Source organism: Poecilia latipinna, unplaced genomic scaffold (assembly GCF_001443285.1).
Source record: "Poecilia latipinna isolate Pla-1442-1.1 unplaced genomic scaffold, P_latipinna-1.0 Scaffold107, whole genome shotgun sequence".
In the NCBI taxonomy this organism is placed as follows: Eukaryota; Metazoa; Chordata; class Actinopteri; order Cyprinodontiformes; family Poeciliidae; genus Poecilia; species Poecilia latipinna.
The window spans coordinates 401,966-416,773 of NW_015112723.1; the positions used below are offsets into that span (position 1 = coordinate 401,966).

The following is a 14,808-nucleotide window of genomic DNA, read 5'->3' on the forward strand; positions in this document are numbered from 1 at the left end:
AAAAAAAGCCCATATTGTGGGCGAAAAACCCCTTTTTTTTTTTTTTTTTTTTGTCTCCTTACTTTCTCACCACAGTGGTAGGGGTCCCATAAAAAGCCATAGGATATCGCGGCTAAATTACCAGCTTTACTGGAAGAAAGATGGCTCTCATCTGTTTGGCATCGCGTCTTCGGTTGCCTAACTAGCCTTAAGTGAGAGGCACACAGCTGCACCGCCGCACTGGACGATAAAGTTTATTATTTTTTCCTGGTATATAAATCGTCTTCTGTGAGCAAATCAAACAGGGCAGCCAAAACTGTGATTGAAACATCATTTGTCTTTCATTGTGTTGAGTGGTATTAGCAAAGTTGCCTGCAAGTGTTTAGCCAATCGGGGTAGAGCGTGTCATTCCACGGGGATAAGATCAAGCCTATTTTCACCAGTATGCACATGTTCCTGCCTCTGTCTCTCTGCTTACCCCCACCCCCCCAAACTGTCCTAAACTCTGTCTTTCTCGCTCTCTGTGTCCCCTGCAGGGATTATAGGTGGCGATGAGAGGAGGGAGGAGGGGTGGTGGCAGATTAGCGCCGGCCATCCAGCGGGTCCGTCTGTCTGCTGTCAGAAAATAGAATTCATTTGTGTGATCCAGATGCTTATGCTGAGCTCTGCCCGTGTGTTTTTGTGCGGAGTTGTTGCTCAGTCGGAGGAGAGGATTGGCTGTCTGGCCGAAGGGGGGCGGGGATGTGCGGTGGCGGAGGCACGGGGAAAGCTCACATCCGCTGCGGAGCTTTTGTACTCACATCAAAGAGAGCAGCCACAACCTGATGACAGCATGCTCTGTTTAACCACCCTGACACGGTACAGTCTAAACAGAAACCTGAACAGACTGTATGTACAGAGCGCATAGGTCGCGCACATGCCTTATATGGCCGCAGGAAGCCATTTATTCTCCTTATTATATAACAAGTTCAACAAAGACGCCGCTCTGAACTGTTAAATGTAGATCTATTGAAAGCTATTCTTAGACTATTTGAAGTGATCATTGCTCTCAGAGGTGGGAAGACAGACGGTGAGATGGGGGAGGGAGTCAATGTTGGGGGGTTCAGGGGGGGGGTCTTCATTTGTGGCAGAATTAGGGCTACAGCACAAGGGAGTCAGGAAGGCTAATGTGGCTGGCTCTATCATTGATGGATGGACCCATACTGGAGATTTCGTGGAGGGCTTCAGAGCGGGAAGCTGAGGGAGGTCTGTGGGGTCTCCGAAGGAAGTACCGTAGGGTTTGGAGAGGGAACATGTCATTAATCAAACTCCTTCCAGCTGCCATCTTTCCCTTCTGTCTTCCCTTTCTTTATCCCTCCGACTACCTCTTTTGAATTCCTAACCTTTTTGTTTCTCTTTGGGTCAGATTGCTTTCTTTTGAGTTTACCTTGCAGTGTTTTTAATGTTGTTGTGAGGCGGTAGTTCAGGTGGTATTCCCTTTTAAAAGGGAAAAAACAAGAGAAATGAGATCATCTTTGGGTTGCACGTGTCCAGCCGCATTCGGCCCGATGACGTTGTTCTCTGGGCCTGGTTGTGTTTGCATTGAGCAGAGTGTCCCCTGGAAAGTGGGCGGGAATTGCCGTATCAAAAAACGAACTTCCTGGAACCGTCAGGGTTCCAGAGAGTGGGCTGAAACTGGGCCCTGAGGGCTTATGCAAAAACACCCAGCCCAGGTTTAAAACCAGGCCAGGCTGGGCCCTTCAGGGCAAAAGGCTTATTGATGTCTTAATTCAGACTCACTTATCTGTTTTTTTGCTGTCAGCACATTTAGTTTCCAAACTTTTGTGGTTGGTCTTCTCTGATGCTCACTTCAGACTCAGTCTGAACATTATGGGCCGCTTTGACAGATCAGCGGACCTAGTTGCTGCTGGTCAGTGCTTTGTTTACTAAGGTTACTGCTGCAGAGTATGAATAACAGACCTGCTCTTATTGACTGAGCACCTACTGTATTTTACTCAGGCTTTTTCTGACTGGTTCTGATTTTTAAAATGTTTTGGTAATAAATCCATTCAAAAATGAAGGAATAGCAACAATTTTCCAATGTATGTGTAAAACGAACACATCCCGAACCTCTTCCTAAGTTTTAGTAAGCCACAAATGGTACATTATTCTGCTAACTCTATATGTTGATATGTCTGGCTGATAAATCCCTTATATGTAATTAGGAAAGTTCAGTAGTTGCTTGTGTGATTTGGCCGTCACCAGAAAATGTTAATTTTCATATAATAACAACAACAAAATTGAATAACATTAATCCTTTATTGATTTAAAGTAATTTTGTTAGATTTATTTAAATACATTTTTTCACATTGCTAAGCTATAATTGCTGAAATCTTATTTTCACTACGGATGACTTAATTACAATAGTTACCATATCTCCAACTAAGTGTATGTAATATGACATCCTGTATAGAATAATCCATTTCAAAGACATTCTTTGTGGAAGATAGAAATTGAACTCTTACAGCGCAAATTCTCCCGATTTGTTCTCCTGATTGTGTCTTTCCCAGAGCCACTTATTTTAATAGCTGTTACTTATAACCTAGTGATGCAGGGGAAAATAATGAATAGTGTACGAACACAACACAAATGGAAAGCTACTAACCAGAGTTGACAAATTGACCTGGGATTTCTGTGACTCTTAACTGGATGACTTTAAAGAATAAACCATATCAGGGTTTATGCTGTGGGCACACCGGGACAAAATCTAACATATCAACTTCGGATGCATAAATGCTGAATTGTTTTTGTAGTAAGAGTCAGATAAACATTAGTAAAACTCAACAAAACAATTGCTTTCTACTCAAACGTCTTTAATCTCGTAAGTGGAAAGGAGTAGCAAATTGAGTCAAAATGTATGATGGCTTTTATAATTATGAGTTGCAAGCAATTTAGTGTGAAATTAAACAAATTGAATAAAATAAATAAAAGTAAATATTACCCTCTGTTGCTCTTACTTTTTGTAATTGATAAGATAAATATTTAAAGATTAATTCCTACTTCTAATGCAAGTTGTATGCATGGCTAGAAAAACAAACTATAATATGCTAATAAAAAGTGCATGTTCCTTGTTGATCTCTGACCAGCTCAGCAATCCCATGTAATGATGAACCCACTCACCTCTCCGTCCTTTTCTCACCCTGGATCTTCACTAACTAGGCTTTTCACAGGATGAGATGGAGTGCAGTGTCTTTGGGTTTTGTCTGGGCAGAATGTGGACGCCGTCAGTGCAGGTGGCAGCGAAGGGGGTGATGTTACAGTGGAAAGACAGAGACTGAGTTTACACATGTAAAGATTTTACCACTGCATCTTTTGAAGATCAGAGGGCGTTCCCCCCAGACCTCATGCCATATTGACAGAAGAAACTGCGTGACTGGAGCATTTTAGGGCCTCCCAATAAAAGCAGCTTGTTCATTACACTGCTGCCATTACTGAATGCATACGGCACTGCATTATGTGCAGCCTCCCACCTTGTGTTTGATCATGCGTTTTCACGAGAATCGATGGCAGTGTACCCTTTAAGGATCCAGCATAAAAAGTCCGAGTAAACGGTGTGAGTAAAAGAAAAAAACAGGTGATCCGAGAATGTTTCACGAGGGTTTTTCACCTCCCAGAATCTTCTCTGAGTAACTTTTCAAGCAAAAACCGTGGACATCGGATCTTTGGTTTCTGGAAAATAAGGGATTTTCATTTCATGTGGGATTTATAAACATTTTATTGGTACATTTCCCGTGGGAGTTTTCCACCAATTTGATTTCAGTCAGAAACTTTGCGTAACTGAGCAAAATTACCCTTTGTATCGTCTGAGACTAAACAACAAATTCCAACACTCAAAATTGTGTACAGCAAAACTACAACAAAAACACCAAAAAATTGTGATACAATGATGAATTTGCTGACTCTGTTGTTATGGGGGGGTGGGGAGAGCGGGTTGTTATATTTTTCATGAACATATGAAAAAAACAAAAATTAAGAAAGACATTGTGGACAGACAGAAATTTGAAGCTGTTTCCAAACTTTTGGTCGGAAGCATTCATGATTTACTGCTGTTTCTACGTGATCAGCTTTTTATGTTTTTAAATCTTGTTGTTGAATCCAGTTATTTTGATCCCGATAAAGATGTCAATCTTTTGGGTTATTCCAAATTTGTGGCTATAAAGTTCAATAGTTGTCTACAGAACATTAATAAAGACCCTGGCGTAGTATTTTTTTTTTATCAGTGGCAAAGGAAGATGCAAAGCTTTAAGTACACAAAAGAGTTAGACATGTCAACAAACCTGAAATTTATGCAATAATAACTTCAACTTGTGCTACAATCTGTAGACACTTAGTTATTAAATCCACTGCATGCCATTTACCTAGAGTGGCTGCAACTGGCTGAAGCCTGACTTACTTTGGGATTAATTTAGCTAATAATTACTACTGTTACTTAGCACTTTTCTACACACATTTTTGAACTATTCTTTTGAGTTTGAACATAATCAGCCAATAGCTTGATTTGACATGTCCTGGAGGCGTTGTTTAAATAAAATTGACTTTGTTAATTGTCTGATCTAAGCTTAATTAAGTCAGTAGGGGATGGCTGGCTTGGAGGGAGGGAGAAAAACAAGGAACGGGGAAGAGTCTTTTCTGTTAATTTGCATGTTTGATCTCACCTTGCGTTGACGCCGCAGTGAAGGTAAGGCTCGCGGACTAGATGAGTGGAGTTCAGGGGAGTGGGATTTCAGTGAAGCTTCAACCTTTCGTATTTTATTTTATTTTTTTTTATGTTCCTGCAGCAGCATTGTCAGAGACGAATTATTACCAAAGCTGGTAAACACTGCGTGAGAAGTTTTGGCTCATTTGTCCGTGATTAGTCTGCTTGTATGCCTTTGTTTTGCGCGCCCAGATTATCTGAAAGCGCCTCCACGGGCCAGTTTCTCTGTCCACGTGTTTACGCTGCAACTGGGTGGAAAGCACAAATTGGAGACAGAGCGTTCCCCGTCTGAGCAGCTTGGAATGGGGTTTGGACTCGGAAAGCTGGCTTTCCTCTCAGGAAGTGTTGTTCCTCACCGCTCTCCATAAACACTGGAAAAGAGACCCAAAGAAAAAAAAAAACAAAACAAAAAAAAACGTCCCAGACTCACTATTTCCACTGTAAACAGACAGACATACAAATATTATACTGCTCCCACCTCTGTTTCTCTCATATGATTCTCAGGGAGAAAGCTGTATATATAGCTGTGCACAATGTGGCAGATGGTGAGCTCTGGAAAACCGGTTACTGATTTGGCAGATTTTCTACCTCTACTTTTAAGGTAATATAGTGATATAAAAGCTGCTTATTGGCAAATAAACTTTTATTTTTTTTATTTTTTTATTTAACTTTAATTAATTGGACACAAAATCTGTGTTGTATCGTCACATCCTAAGCTCCTTTTATGACACAGCTGTCAGTATAGATTGCTCTGAAGCGCGAGACGAAAGACAGCGCGATTAGCTTGTTTACCTTGAACCCCGGTGTGGAAAATGCCTGCGTGTTTCAAATGAATTACATCGAAGAGCAGCGTAAACGTTGCTCTTTAGCTCTAACAAGTGGTTGTATTGCGGTTCCCCCTTCGCTCGCTCCTCAAGTTAATAAAACCAGCATGCGAGACATTGAAAGGAAAGCTCCCCCCGTCAATTTAGGTTGTCATGGCATTTCTTCTAGTGGTGGAGTATTATCCTGTGAAAATATCATCAGGGGGATAAAAAAAAAAAAAAAAAAGATGTGAAATGTTCACCGTTTATCATTGTCACAGCTACAGTGTGATAGCACAGAGCAGGATGCTGTGACATGTCTCAAAACAAGTTGGTTTGTAGTTTTATTATTCTTTTGAAACTGCAATTAGAGGTAACAATTTGGCCGCATTCGCCTCTTGTCGCTGGATTTTAGTACAAAAACGACTGAGCTTACTTTAGCTCCCAGCAGGCTTCCTGCGCCCTCACCTGTGTGCGCAGCGGTCTGTAGAGACGACTGCGAAGCAAAAGCGAAGGAGAGTCGGGGGAGACAGAGGTTAGAAACCCCCTTTTTTTTATTACATTTCCTCCGCAGAGAAAGAGGAGGCAAGATGGACACTCCATATCTCCCTGCTGCACTAGAAAACTCATCTAAATGGAAAACACATTGTCTTCATTATTTTGTGAGAGCTGAAAGAACAGGGTTGTCATGGTAACAGCCATCTGAGCGAGCTCAAGCGGGCGGCCAAGGGGTTGGTTTTAGGGCCAGAGGAATGAAGAGGAAAAAAAAAAAGGGAAGGAGGAGGAGGAGGTGGGAGGAAGAGAGAGAGAGGAGAGACTGAGAGAGGGAGGGAACAAGGAGTCAGAAGAGGAGGGGTAAGTTGGTGCGAAGAGATGAAGGAAAGACAATAGACATGGAGGGAAAATGTAGGAAGTGTAAGGGGTGGAGGGGGGGGAAGTGACACAGAGAGGAAAGGGCATGATGGAGAGAAGAAGAGAGAAATTCCAGAGTTCCTTTTTCTGTGGAGGCGGGCGGTACAAACGACCAGTTAGTGGCTCAGAGAGACGAGTTCAGGGGTCCTTATTAATATCAAGGGGCCTCATGATGGCAGATTTAACATCTCAGGGATTCTCCACCCAACTTCACCTCTCTGCAGCCAAACTATGCACATTTAGGGGTTCACGGCTACAAAGCATTGCAGTTCTTCAACCAGAAGAAGCACTCAATGAACTGACGTCTGCTTTAGCTCAATAGAGCGAGGATTTATATGAACGTATTTTTGTTTCTTTTTGGTGAAAGTTGCACACAAAAACCCATGATTATGTGTAAAAGTTATTGAAAATCATTACTCACTTCCTGCATACAGAGAGGTCAGAACATTTTTAAAAGTCATCCATGCATTCATATGGAGTCCAAATTAGAAAATGTAGCTCTTGATTCTCTTTGTGTTGTGGAAATGGAATTTCGAAGAAATATTTTTCATGATGAATAAATGTAGCTTCAATGGCATTTTCAGTGAAATCAGAATATTTGTGGTTAGAAATGAAAGTTTCTTTCCTAGATGATGGTGCGGCGGACTCCTCTTTGCTCTTCAGGTCTTTCTCAGGTGATTCTTGGCAAAATGCTGCCCAACACTTCATCAAATATTTACCCCTTCTCAATCTACAAAGCACCCTGCAAACACACCAAAGTGTTAAGGCGGCATCTAATCCAGCCCAGTTCCTGTCCTCTATTCTCCATTTTTTTTCCCCAGTCTGGCTGGACTTTAGCAGCAGTGTTGTCAGTTCAACGTCAGCCAGAGGATTATGGTTGTTTCCACAACAAGCGAGAACTAAATGCTTGTTTATTTAAGTTCCTTCCTGCGTTTCTCTTGTATCGCCGGTGGCATTGATACGACCGAGGCCTGACACAACATCGTCATGGCAGCCATCAGCCGATTAATGAAATTAAACTAATTGCAAAAGTCTTTGTCGTGTAAATACTTAGCCTGGAGTGTTTGGCGTGGCGTTAGCATCCATTTGGATCCGACATCCAAACGTCGTGTCTTCAGAGGAGTCGTTGTTATCGCTGTCATTCTGGAGTCACAGATCGGATGGAACTGAGAAATCAGAACGATTAGACTTATTTTTTTCCGGAGCTGAAACCCATCGAAGTTGCCGGGAAGCTGACGGCGGACTCTGCATCGGTGTGAGTAAACAACGTTTCCCGCAGAAGTCAGAGGAAAACAATTAAAGAGCCGTCAGAGCTGCTCAGCCTCTTCCAGATGTCTGGTCGTGGTCACAGGAGGGACAAACAGTGCGTCTCGTGATTGACCAGCACTTAGGGTAAGAGGCAGCCTGCTCATGTGTTCTGGCTGGCTGGCCAGCTGTGTGGTTGCCTGTAGGTCTTAGTGATTCATGTCACACTGTAATTGGTTTACCTGCTCCCCGTGTGTCTGCGATCTGAGAGGACCAAAACAAATTACCCAAGGATGACCTCTCGCCATCTCCCTCCTGCTCTGCAGCCTATCCTCCCCTATCTCTCTCTGCTTGACTCACCTCCCCGCCCCCACCTCCTCCTGCATGTAATATGTCGCATGACTGTCATTTCTCCTGTTCTTTTTTTTTTTTTTTTCCCCCCTCCATCCGTACACCTCGACGCTTCCAAGTTCAGCCAGAGGAGACATATTTAACAGTAAATGCGCATTGGAGCTCGGTGACACACATTGAAAGCCTCTCGCGGTTTCAGTGCCTTCCATGTCAAACATCACGTTACACATGCTCGCAAAAGACAAGTTGATGGGACACATTTAAGATTACAAATAAACATTTACACAGCAGCCGTGTTTTGCAAAAGCTGCAGTGAAACACATTATCCCTTCAGCACTGTTTTATCCGCTCGCTATGCTAGATAATACCAACATGAATTGTTCCTTCAGTGAATGAATCTGGAGCCTCTGCGTACGCCATTAGGCCTGTTTCCTTGTTGTTGTTTTTTTGCAGCGAGCAGATGTTTTGTCATCTTTGCTGCTGAGGCTCTTACTCTCGCGCAGCGGTGAACAAAAACTCAACAGAGCAAGATGAATGAGTGCAGCATTCTCCCATGTACCTGCGTAGGAAGGTCTCTCAAAGGTTATTTTGCTGTTTGTGTAAAGCTACCCCGTCAGTAGATTTCATGATTTTGTTTGTGTTGTTGCATCGCTGGGTTTTGCAGGCTGTTTTTGTAACGGAGAACAAGGTACATGAACTATTAAATATCTGCTTTGTTGCGGCGTCCTTGAATAAACCTTTTTGGGGGTTTTTTTCTTCTGTTAAAACATTTCAGATTCTCTGCTTAAAAAGGTCAGGAGGTTTTCAGTTGTGTCTTTTAAATGCACCTTTGAACATCTTGATCTGTTTTATTACTTTTTTTTTCTGTAGAGACATCAAATTTATTTTTCCTATTCCATTTTTTTTTATGTCACACCAATGCACAACAAATATCGCCTCAATGCAGTTTGCAAGACATCCAGTTCATATTTACATAAAGAGAACAAATTTAAGTCTGAGATCTGTTCAAATACATCACATCTTTCCAAGATTAGCCACAGTCAATTTAGATCTAATTTAATTTGGTCTAAATTATCTTGTTTTCTCGCTGAATGCGGTTGCTCATTTTACGCCAGCTGGTGAAAGGAAGCTCAGCTTGTATTGAGCTCTTGGCTTTGTGGCAATCCTTCGCCATGAGCAAGCATGTGGAGACAGTAGAATGGAATCACTCCCTTTTAGCTGAAAGAATAACATATCATCAAACATTGTGCAACTGCTTTGGATAAATAAAAGAGCTTTGAATGAAAAAGTTCAACCATTGCAGGAGAACAGAACAAAAAACAACGGACACGTTCTTTTGTTTACGTCAAACGAGTAGGGCAGGATTTGGAACATAAATTCAGGCTTCAATGGAAAAAAAAACAAAAAAAAAAAAACCTAAATAGTAAAACAGATGTTGTCCGAGTTTGAAAACAAAAGAACTTTTGATTCTGTATATCCTCAGTCCAAACGTCAACAACTTTCAAAGATAGAAATGTATAAAATAGGCATTGTCTTTCCTCAGAATATGAAAAAAACTATTTCTAATTTGGGGATTTTTGCGATGCATATTGACATCTTTAGTCGTCCAGCTCTCGCACTAAGCCATAATTAATTTTTATGATAAAAAAGCAATTCATCAGAGGAATGGCAGCTATTGCGCCATCAGTGTCTTCTTCTGGGTTTGACTCACAGGTAAGCCCTGAAGCACTCAGGCAGGATTACCTTCTATGGGAAAAAAGACACTTAGATAACAGTTCTCGAAGTTAGGAATACTTTCTATGGGAAACAAAAACAGTGTACACGCAGTGTTAATAATAACAGGGGCTCTGTCAGTTCCAGGAAGAGACATAGCTAAATAGAGAAAAAAAAACTAGACCTGGCACACCTTCTATGGGAAGAACAGAGAGAGTTAATTGACACAGTACTTGCACATAATTTAGAAATGGGGAGTAACAGGAGAAAAGAGCAGAGGGAGGACAAAATAATCATCATATTCCCCAGTGGCATACCTGTAGAAATAGCTCAGATACCCACAGCTACTCTAAATATATACATTTTATGAAACTTGTGAAAAAAAGTATGTCTAGATTCAAATATAGTGGCTAAATAACTACTTTGTTTTTAATGGAAAACGAACTCTACAAACAACAAATCTCCTGCCTATTCTTATCTACCTGTTGACTTGCACATTGTTTGCTCTCATTGTTTAAATATTCACATGCATCCTTCGCAATCTGCAAAAGTTTCTGCCTGACCAATACGCATGAACCCTGTATTCAGTGCAGCTCCTGAGATAGCTGTGATCCAATCAACAACTGGCCTACCAATAAAACCGTCCAACTGGTGTCCCCATGTTTGTGTACAGGAAGAATAATTAAACAAACTGGTGTGCAGGTGTTTTATTTCTCCTCTTTAAGATTGGAACAAAATGATCAAATCTGTCTGCTATCAGATGAAAGCACTAGAAGTTGTTTCATTGACATTTAGTTCTCAAACTAAGTGTTGATTTGACTTTTTTAAATCGTGTATTCTTGATGCTTTGTGCTGCTGAGTTGTCAAGTCGCAAGACGTTCGCTGTCTTCATCAGTGTGATTAAATTACTTTTGTTGATCAGGTTTGTGAATAGCTGAAAGCTTAAGGTCATGTTGTTTTTTTTTATTTTATCACATTTAAGCCTGAAAAAGCGTTATTTTTGAAAACAGTCCTTGAGCCGCCTAATAATTACTTTGCTGCCAGACTTTCAGGAAAAGGCAGTTTTTTTTTGTTTTTTTTTGTTTGCAGTTTTTTTTCCCAGTGTTTTCAGCATTGCTTCTAATTGGAAATGACTAAGAGCTGATGATAAGATTCATCCAATAAAACCTCAGCTGCAGTGCAGACTGTTTAGTCCCACCAAGTGCAGAAAGGTTGAACCGTTTTCTTTTTTTTTTTTTTTTTTTTTTTTCTATTTAAAGTTTGTGCTTTTAGTGTCACAGGCAAGGAGAGTGGAGGGCAGGCTGGCACAGATATATTTTTGCTCTCCCTAATGACACCAATACCATTTCATGGCTTGGTGAGCAGATTGAATCACACTCGGTCTTTGTAAGTCTCACTCTCTGCCCCTGTCTCTCTGTTTCTCTTTGCTGCACACACTTCATCACTCTGTCCTCTCGCAGAAGACCACTCATTTGCTGCCGTACGTCCGGTGTGTTGCATTCGCCCCTCGGTGGATGTTGTTTAATTGCATGTGGGTCAGCAGTTTGTCAGTGCTGAAACCGAAGGACATGGAATTTGTCAGTTTACCCATTCAGCAGCCACAGGGGGCGGTGTGTGAGCTAACAGCTCTGCTGGAGCCGGGCCCGTAAGGTTAGCTTTACACGAGCCTGTCGGACTGCCCTGTCAATCATGCTCCTCTCCTCTGATATACTGTCAAATCTTCTTACATTTACTCTAAAATCACAGAAGACTGATGCGATTACACTTAATAAACCTTGTGCGGTCCGCCGAGGCGGTTCGCCGTTCTGGGCTTTTTCCTCGGCAGACCTGGTTCAGCGACTTAAAATATGCACATTCTGAGCTCTCTCCTTACACACGTACTACGATGTCTTGAGCATCACGAGTGATACAATCTTGTCTTTCGTGACACTGGAAAATTGCATGTGGCAGTCAGGACATTCAATCTTCCGCAGCTGGTATTTATAGTCCTCGGCAACTGGAACGTTGTGTGGAATAAGGAGTTCATTCATTCATCATGTGATGCGCGAGCTTTTTGCTGCTCGCAGATGACCTGATTTTCGATCTCATCAGTAAACAGAAGACCCCTCCCTGTTAGTCCACAGAAGAACGCCAAAAAACAACAACAAAAAAAAAAACACGATCCGCTGAAGGAGACTACAAACAACACCCCAGAACTGCATTTGATGTAGATACGATTTTTTATCTTGCGCTGATCTAAGACAGCAGCTGTGAAGGATTTCCTCAAGGTAGAGAAAAACCTGCAGCTCCAGCTGAATACTCCACGTTTATGTAACACTGTTTTTCTTTTTCTTTTACTTTATCTCGCTACTGCAAAGAGTTTGCCATCTACACACTCACTCATAGAGCACTTATAATACATGTTTGCACTTTATATGTGCAGAGAATTTTACTCTCACACATCTGAGGCAATTGGAGGTTAGTACTATGCCCAAGGATATTTCAGCACTTCAACGTGCTCGAGATTAAACCCCCAGCGGAAGACGGTTCCTATTCTACAACCAATCCACAGCTACAGTTCGTACTCTATATGCTGATTCTTCTTTCTGATGAAACCTTTTGTAGTGTTCGTTTACTGGGTTAACCGGAACCGTATTGACTATGATGAAACAGTTCCAAGTGTCTCATTAGCACCTTACTGCCCTTGAGATGTTTATAGAAACAATAAGAGCCTCTGTTTAAGAATGAAACTGTCGTATGTTATGCTGGTCTGGTAATAACGCTTTTGTTTTGGTATTCTAATACCTTAAATGAAGAATTTCTCATGAAGGGCGGGAGATCCACGCTGTTGTCCAGTTGTTGAGTTTTTGGTGCCTTCCACTATCTATTTGGGCTGAGTTTAATTGGAGGCTCATTTAGATAAAAATGGATTTTTGATACATTTTTTTGTGAATATTTAGGTTTGAAAGCATCGCTCTTGTTGAAAGCTTCGCTTTGTGAGATTTCGTGTCATCCAGCATCCCAGTTTGCAGTTCACAAGCAATAAGTATCTCTTGATCCAGCTTACCTGTCGCAGTACATTCATCTGTGATATTATGCATAAACTCTAAAGATACACAGAGACGTCATCTGGTGGCGCTGACCGGTGAGTCGAAGACTCAAAAATCTTCAAATCGAGCCTTAAACACCGCTAGGTGACTCTGTCAACACTATTCGGTGTGGACACCGTTACACTTAAAAAAGGACTCAGTTAACTATTTTTAATTTAGCAAGTTTAGGCATGTGTGTAGTTCCTTAAGGGTGTAAGAAAGAGCACAACTTTCAGTAGACAACAGGAAGAACAAACTGAACATGCAGTAAAGTTGCTTTGAGTTATTACATGCGTGATCTGGAAATGCAGGCAGCCTTTTTGGAAAGTTTTGTAATGCTAGCTTTGCTAACCTTGCTACTTGCTAAAATAAGATGCTAATAGCAGGTTAGAATGTCAACACCGCCATTATCTTTTCATTATTTTTTGTTTCAAATTTAAAAACAGTCCATATTATCTTCAAAGCAACCTTGTATTAGTTGACAGCGGTCCTTGCATTGCGCTTGTTGCTGCTGTGGCGAAGTTCAACTCTGTACAGTGTTTCAAATCTCATGCAGAATCAGCTGAACTTTTCTGCTTTCACTTTCTGATCTCGCGCGTTCAGCGGTGAAGTAATCATCAGTTCTCAGGGGGAGGATCTCGTGGCGCATACCTGAAATAGTCCACAACTGAAGGTCCGTATTTATAGGCAGAAACAGAGCGGCTCGTGTGTCTCCACATCACAGCTGTTTGCATTGCAGTGTTGGGTGTCACATAGCTGCCCGCTGCTCCCGTAGTTGTCACATTAAAACAGAAGATAAACAAACGGGACTATTTGGAGTTTTATTTTTTTCCACCCGTGGGACAAGTCATTTCACATTTTTATAGAGCCAAGTGGTTGTGAGGGTGTGCAGAGGGCTGAGTTTTATAAAGCCCAGTGGGGGCAATATGACTAATAGTTGGCTTTGCTGAGAGGGAAAAGAAGAGCAAGAGAGATTAAGTGGAGGAGAGGATTAACAGAGTCAAGAAAAATAAGCAGGAACAAGGCAAACAGGCAGAGATGTGACGGTGGAGGCCGGTTTGGAGGCGACGAAGAACCAGCAGCTGTCTACAGGCCAGACTGGACGGCGGGGAAATGAAGGCAGCAAAGGGGGACTGCCTGGCTATGAGAGTTTGCCATTAGAGATAATAGTGTGTGTGTGTGTAAGAGAGGGAGAGATGGCTGGTGGCTTTTTGCAGACATACTTAGAGCAGTGTATGTGGGAGGGAATGAGAGATAGAGGCCAGTGCAGCTGAGTGGTGTTGATTGGCCTGTTTGAAAACACATGAACTGCAGACGGTGAGGGAGAGAAGCCCTGTGCGCTGGGATAAAGTGTCGCTCTGCGCCGTGCCACGCTGCAGCCCAAACCACATTAGAGCAAATGAATCCATTCCACCTCCTGTTATGGCAGCTCCCACTTGGGGCCACGGGAAGAAGGAGGAGGAGGAGGAGGAGGAGAGCTAAAAGGAGGAAGGGAGGAGGGGGTGCGAGAGTGGCAGGAGTGTTGAGATATGAGGGATGAGGAGAGGAAAATGATCGAACAGAAAATGGAAGGTGGTGTTAGGGAAGTGGCATGCTGGGTGGCTCTAATGATGTCTGAGGGCTACAGAGGAGAAGAGCATAAAGCACACAGAGAGGTAGAGAGGCCAGGGGCTTCAGGGGTGGGGAGGGGGAGGAGGTGTGGTCCTGAAAAGGAGAGGAGGATTTTCTTCTCTGTCAAGGGAGCAGGAGGAATAGTTTCCTCCTCTCCTTAATGAAGTTGATATCACGCCAAACTTCACAGCGATTGCTTTTTTATATTCTGCGTCGGTGTCCTCTGCACTTTAGTCTCTCAATCACCAGAGCTTGAGAAGAGAGAGCAGCAGCACCTTCCCTAATATGCCTTTACTCATTTTCTTTTTTTAGAAGAAGGTGCCATCCGGAGTAGCGAATCTCTTTACATCAGTGTTTTTCAACCACTGTTCCGCGGCACACTAGTGTGCCG

At 42.3% G+C, this 14,808-nt stretch overlaps 1 protein-coding gene across 5 annotated transcripts in view; it reads left to right on the forward strand.

Annotated features, from left to right (window-relative positions):
- The window catches only part of zmiz1a (zinc finger, MIZ-type containing 1a), a 146,521-nt gene that overhangs the window by 74,188 nt on the left and 57,525 nt on the right, over positions 1 to 14,808 (forward strand). Inside the window, exon 1 of one of the 5 annotated variants that reach the window (XM_015027785.1) lies at positions 7,635 to 7,821. The exons of the other annotated variants lie outside the window; for them this stretch is intronic. The gene's annotated coding sequence lies outside the window, so the exon portion shown is untranslated. Of the gene's footprint in view, positions 1 to 7,634; positions 7,822 to 14,808 lie in introns of those variants that run through there. 5 annotated transcript variants of the gene reach the window in all.